Here is a 5,968-nt window from a genome sequence, read left to right as displayed (position 1 = left end):
TTCTAATCTTTCCTAGAATCGCTATGCCTCGATCCTCGCTTGAATCCGAGTCCTAGAACTCAAGTTTCCTTCGAAAATGCAATCGGGTGTCGAAAAGGGAACTTTGGGAGAGAGAACTTACTGAACGTTCTTTTTATTTATTAACAGGTTACTTCAAGCTTAAGTAGCCTCAAACAAATCCTAATGCTCGGGGTCCTGAAAACGTCTCCGATGGCAAAATAGTTAAAACCTCCAGAATTTTCCCCTGATCTTACTAACTCCCAATTTATCATCAAATACCTATTTCTATTACTCAATAACCTGGTAATGCTAAATACCCCTTGACTCACTCCGAGTCAAGAATAAATCCCGCTATGACTATTCCACTAGCTTACCTCCTAGGATCGTCTCGTGCTGAGTAACCATAGCATAACCAAATAATAATAAAGCACCACACACATATCACATATATGCCAAAAATGGCCAAAATATGAAAATCCTCCAATTAATCAGAAATGGGTTATCATGCATATTTAATACACCTAAACATGCATATTATCATTTAATCACATAATAAATCAATTATGGCCCTCCCGACTTCCTAATCAAGGTCTTAAACCTTATTAGGAAATTTGAGGCATTACACTGACCTTAGTCCTGTGGTTGCCCACTTGTGTAGTGAAGTCCCATCGTTACGGGTCGTGCCATACAATAAGCCAATAGCAGTAGAGCCACATAGATCATTTCCCACTTGGAAATAAGTGACACTTCAATTATTATTCTTGGGGTTATATGTCTTTTTCTTTGGGAGATCTAAGTTTTAATGTAATTTTTTTTTTAAATTTAGGGAATAATATTTAGAACAATTGACAAGGTTAAGCCCACTTGTGTATATAAATTGAGGGGGATTTTTATTCAATTGTATAGTTCATTTGTTTCTTCTTTTTTTTTTTTGTTGACTTAACAATACGTACTAGTATATACTAATTATTATAAAGCCGTGATTAGAAGGGCAAGAGAATAGTATAGTATTGGGGGCTTCTCCAGTACCCCTCAAGTGCTAGTATACCCCCAAGCGTAGTTTTTTGTATGACTATATATATTGTAGTTATTTAGAGCATCCTATAAAAATTTGTAAAAAAATTGAATAATTTACCGTACCGAAAATCAAGTTAAAAAATAAGCTACTCTCCACTTGCATAAAAAAATCACTCATGTGTGCAATAAATTTTTTACATTTATTTTCGACAAATCAACATGAGGGTACACCAGGCATACTTGAGAATTGGCTTATAATATTATACAAGAACATATAGTGTAACGCCTTGGTTACCCCAGTATAGTTACGGTGAACCAGAAATTTGAGTCATTGCCAGAGTCCTTTGGTTAAAAACGTGTTCTAAGTGGTATTAACAGGTTAAGGTGAAAACCAATAAAAAGGAAAGGATATGTTTTATTTGATACATAAAACTATTCATGGGCCCACAAGAACATTTACAAGTTATTTACAACTCAAAAAAGTCATTACTGTTCCAAAATTACAAACCTACCGACCTAAGCAGCAAAAAGAGGGTAAACCCCCTAGTTCCTCTGAGAACTCCTTGGCCGTGGTGGTCAAGCGGCCGCATATGTACACACCACCACCTAAGCTCTCCACTCAAGGCTGGGTGAGCTTTTCTTTCCCTTTACCTACACCACATAGCACCCATGAGCCAAAGCCCAGCAAGAAAACACAGTATTGTATGTAAACATCATCAAATGATTATCATTATAATCACACAGAGCTCATAGCTTTCAAACAGATGAGTGAATATCACTTGAGGTTCTGGTAAACCATACTGAGTGACTGACAAGCAGGTCACTAATTCAAACAGAAGAGCGGCTGCTGGGTAAGCCACTAGCCTTCAACAAATGAGAGACTGATGGGTAAGTCTCTACTTTAACAAATGAGTGACTGTTGGGTAAGCCACACAAGCGCTTATAATATTCATCGAACTTGAGGTCGATCCGGCATTAATGCTCTTTGAGTCATCCAATGCAGAAAGTCGATTAGATCTAATCTTTATTGGCTTGCGTTGAACACGCTAAGTCCGTCCTGACTAATGAGTCAGCACAGTGTGACCAGTGCCCAGTACCACTGCCGAACCTGACTAATGAGTCACAGCTTCACAGTTGATACTAGCACCTTTGCCAAATCTGACTAATGAGTCAGTACCATGCACAAGTGAGCAACATTTGCTAAACATTGAATATTCAATCCATGTCCACATTTACACAACCAACATGCCTCATGAATAACCATGCATGTCACAAATGGGGTGCAGTTCTCTTACCTCTGGTTCGAGCTAGAATGAATAAAAGAACGACCCTTGAGAACGTTCAACATTTTGGTCCTTTAGCGTTTACCTGGTCATAACCAATTACGTGATTCCTTCAATAAAATGAATAATAAAGGGTTCCCAAACCCAAACCTAGCCTCCGAGACATCAAACACTACTAAATCGGGTAGTAGGATCGACCCCGAGGCCTAAGACTAACATCCCTAAGCCAAAAATCCATTTCTGGACAAAAAGCCACTAAGGGCCGCGACCCTCCTTGGCCATGCCGCGGCCCGCCCCTCAAACAGAGGCGGCCAACTTCAGCACTCTTCAAGCGCCGCGGCGCAACCTCCAATTCAGCCAAAATCCCTGTTTTTCTTCCCTTGCGATTTCTCTTGGAACCAACCTTTCAAACCAAGCTTAAACACCACTCAAACCTCCAATACAACCCCTAAACTTGATTTATAACACCCCCCTCATCAAAACCCAAGTGAAACCCCAACCAAAACTTCCATCAATTCCAACTATCCACCAAGGAATTACAAGCTGAAAACTTAAACCAAAACAGAGTAAAACCAGAAAACTAATGGCTGAAACTCACCTCAAACTTGAGATTAAACCTCCTTCAATGGATGAACCAACCCTATGAACTCAGCTCCTTGATCTCCTAGCTTGATTCCTCAATTTGGGCTCAAAAACTCCAAAGGAAGACAAAGAGAAGGTGATGTACGGGAAGGAGAATTATTTGCTCTGTTTTGTTCTGTTTTTCTACAGCCAACTAAAGCCTCATATATATCCAAACCAAATGACCTAAATGCCCCTAGGTCATTTAAGGTTTCTAAAGTCATCCCAAGGGCATATTTGTCCTTTCCAACCTATCTTGTTAATCATAATTAACGCTCTCCAATTCCCGCTAATCTCGATAACCTCAAACACCAATAATTCATATCATGTTACCCTTTAATGCCCGGTAACACTCTAATCATTAAAATCATCCAGAGACTCCTCTCGAGCCTCGAACTTAAACCTGTTATGACCAGACCGCTAAACAACATACCATGGTCGTCTCATGCCGAATGGCTCGAACAAACCCACATTATAATGTAGTCTCAACATATATCACCGACATGCATACAAATAAACAATTTACCCTCAGCGGGCCAAATTACCATCACACCCCTGTAATTAAAAATATGGACTCACATGCATCCATCTAACATTATATTATAATATAATCCACATATACATGCATTTTATCAATTAATGGCATAATTAAACAAGTATGGCCCTCCCGGCCTACTATTCTCGCCATTAAACCACATCGGAGAATTCGGGGCATTACATATAGAGTAGACAATACATAGGTTTTTGAGCAATTTCCAACCAAGAGTACGTAAGATATAATTCATAGTTTCTTAGAGCACTCCCAATAGATGAGGTAAAGTAACTTTTCATCTAAAATATAGAGAAAAATTATAAAAATAAACTTCCAACGGGTGAGCTAAACTTGAGCAATTTTACATTTTTCTTTACTTTAATGAATAGTACTACCCTCACAACAAAAAACAAGGCCTATACCGAGAACAATAGTCGTCGGTAGAAGCCCAAATTTTCTCGGTACAGCTTCTATCGAGAACATGTTCTCGGTAGTAGGTCCCCGGTACAGCGGCGTCGATAGAGGAAAACTTCTACCGAGGACATTGAATATGATCTCGGTATAAGTTGTACCAAGGACATTGTCCTCGGTATAAAGTTGACAATGTCCTCGATACAACCTGTCCAATTTTCTCATATGGATGGGCTATATCGAGGACATTGTCCTCGGTATAGACTGAGCCGAGATTTTTTTTATATGTGCAATGTTTATTCACTTATATATTTATTTATTTATTTAATTTGAATTAAATATAAAATAATAGAATAAAATTAAAACACTTATATTAAACATATAAATAAAAAAAATAAGAGTACGTTTGCTCAATCAAAATAAAGAGTTGTCCTAAACATGAAAATGTAATAGTCCATAGTAATAAAACTCATACATAAGTCTTACTAACTCGGTGCTCCAATATCGGGATCATCAGGTGGTGGTGGGGCACATTGAGATCCCGATGTGATAAAATGAATCCGGATGTGCTCGTCTAATTGTCAAGCACACTCTCTCATCTCTTCATCTCTAGTTGGTGGAGGATCAACAGTAAATGGAGTTCGATCCCTTGTGTTAAGGATACATCCATATCCTTTCTGGTGGCCACGTCGTTTTCCGAAGACAGTTTGTACCAAATATAAGTCGTCATCTCATTTCATCTTCATTATTTTGATCTATCACTTTTCTCATTGGTATTTTTTCATCATCTCCGTGTCAATGCCAATTGGAATATTTCCGTAGAAAACCATTTACAAAGAGATGATTTTCTAATACATCAATATCGTCTGAAATTCAAAGTTGACACACCTCCTACACGAACATTTCACCAATCCCCTTGAGTCAACGCATTGCCTAGCTCTCTGAAGAAAATCCATCACACCAGCCTCATACTCATCAGATAATCGATCTATCAAATTAATCTAGCTCTTGTCGATTGACATTGTATGAGTGTAGCACTACATGCAACACTTATCATCAAACTTACAATCAATTTGTGTGTGTGTCCTAATTCAAAGAGAGGCAAATTTAAGTGTCTTCAATGACTCACCCTCTCCGAACGAGTCTAAGGCTTCTTGTGATGAACACTAATAAAATAAAAAATTATCACTAGGTGATAATAACACACTATCATATCTTTGGTAATAATTTCTTATTACCAAAGAAAAACAAATAAAAGTAAATATTGTTTTTATAATTTCTTATGCTCTTTGAGGTTAATTATGTTGTTTTATGATATCTAACTATAATATATTTGAGTGTAAATATTATTAAAATTATTAAAAATTTGACATATTTTTTTCTAACTTCAAATTTTAATTACAATTAATGGTTAATCTTTTACAATTAAATTAATTTTAATAATTATTAAGATTATGTTTGAAATTGGTTTTCTAATAATATATTTATTAATTTTATTTAATCAGAACTAACAAATATTATTTTGTTTTACATATTGATTCACTATTTATTAAATTACATATTTTACTTATGCTTTATTGAATAGTTTTATTAATTTACACAAAATTTATAAGATTTGGTTAAAAGTTATTTAATTACTTTAGGATTTATTACTTGTTTAATTAATATTCAAGATTAATGTTTATTTTTATTAAAAATTTGGTTGCATAATGTTATTGATAATTTTATTTAATCATAATTTAAAATATATTATATTACTTATCAATTCACTATTTATTAAATTAGAAATTTTATTGAGTACTTTTAATTCTATAAAAAAATTGGCAGCAAAACCACCGTATTTTCATGTATCCCAAAATTTAAAAACCTGCAAATAACACATAAAAAATATTCAGTCCTAGAACATACACAAAGTAATACAAATACATTGTAAATGACTATATAATTTATAATTATTAGTCTGAATTTTATTAATTATTTAATTTTCTATTCAAAATATCATAATTCTACTAAAAATTAACAACAACAATGCATCAATATTCATAAAATCTAATTTTTTACTACTAACATAACAAAAAAAAAATTACAACAACAACATACTAAA

Source organism: Humulus lupulus, chromosome X (assembly GCF_963169125.1).
Source record: "Humulus lupulus chromosome X, drHumLupu1.1, whole genome shotgun sequence".
NCBI classification, from domain to species: Eukaryota; Viridiplantae; Streptophyta; class Magnoliopsida; order Rosales; family Cannabaceae; genus Humulus; species Humulus lupulus.
The sequence above is the reverse complement of the archived record's forward strand: the minus strand, read 5'-3'. Positions refer to the sequence as shown.